This window comes from Silene latifolia, chromosome 3, assembly GCF_048544455.1.
Source record: "Silene latifolia isolate original U9 population chromosome 3, ASM4854445v1, whole genome shotgun sequence".
Taxonomy (NCBI): Eukaryota; Viridiplantae; Streptophyta; class Magnoliopsida; order Caryophyllales; family Caryophyllaceae; genus Silene; species Silene latifolia.
Window position 1 is genome coordinate 140,270,402 of NC_133528.1, and position 1,339 is coordinate 140,271,740.

The window sequence follows — 1,339 nt, forward strand, 5'->3', positions numbered from 1 at the left end:
TTGATCACGAAATTGAAAGAACTTTGACAACCAATAGAAGACTTGCTAGAAACACCTCGAGAGGTATTGGTGAGGTTGTAGATATTCATTCAAATACTCTTGAGTTCATCAACCCTTTTGCAAGAGAAGGTGTGGAGAATCCAACACAAAATCAACCACAAAATCAACCCACAATGCCTAAGTTTTCATCACATTCCGTACCAACCGAGGAGAACCTACCCAATGGAACTCCCACACCACAACACTTAACCGGAAATTTCATTGCAAAATCCGCATTTATCCAATTAGTCGAAAGAAGCCAATTTGGGGGGATGCCTAGTGAAGACCCTCATTCTCACATGGAGACTTTTTGTGACTATTGTGATGCGATTTCACAAACCGGTGTGACTCAAGACCAAATTCGATGGGTCTTATTTCCTTTTTCTCTAATTGGTACCGCGAAACAATGGTTGAAGAGCCTTGATAAGGCTACTCTTGGAATTGACTCTTGGAAGAAGTTGGCTCTAGCTTTCTACAAAAAATTCTACCCTCCGGAAAAGACAAACATGCTAAGAGCTCAAATTACGGGTTTTAAGCAAAGGGACGAAGAATCTTTGTATGAAGCTTGGGAGCGATTTAAAGGAACTTGTCGCTCATGTCCTCATCATGGACTTAGCGAGTGGTTCTTGGTACAACAATTTTGGAACGATCTTTATGAAGACTCAAGAAACATTCTCAACATGGGATCAAATGGTATGTTCACCGAAGTTGACGATAATCAAACATGGAATAAGATTGAGGAAATGGCGGTCCATAATTCACAATATAGTAGGCCTCGCAAGGCTACTAGAGGAGGAAAGCATGAAGTGGACTCTATTACTCAATTGGGTGCTCAACTTAGTGCTCATATTGATACCATCAACTTGAAGTTTGAAAAGGCTATGGCTAAGCTTGAAGAAGCCTCAAAATCACCAAAGCAACATGTTAATGGCATGGTGGCATCTTCATCAATCCCAAGTGGGATATGTGAGAATTGTGGAACTTTGGGACATGACAAAAGTAAATGTAGGGGAACAAGTGAGCAAGTGAATATTTTCCAAGCATACAAGAGTGGTACCCCTTATTCCAACTATTACAATGAAAACACCAAATTCCACCCAAATCTCTCATACAAAAGCCAAAATGTTCAAAACCCTCAACCAACATACACCCCACCTCCTATGAGAAACCAAAATCAAAGACCCTTTTACAACCAAAACCAAGGTTACCAAAATCAAACTCCATATAATCAACAAAATGACCAAGGTTTCGATGTTCAAAAAGCGGTCCTCCAAATGCAAAAGAATCAACAAGAATTTTT

General features: G+C 40.0%; 1 non-coding gene across 1 annotated transcript; it reads right to left on the reverse strand.

The window, feature by feature from the left end:
- Positions 1-545: 545 nt before the first annotated feature.
- On the reverse strand, positions 546-652 carry LOC141650761 (small nucleolar RNA R71). The gene has a single exon (XR_012546777.1). It is a non-coding gene; the product is annotated as a small nucleolar RNA R71 (small nucleolar RNA).
- Between the last annotated feature and the right edge of the window lie 687 nt (positions 653-1,339).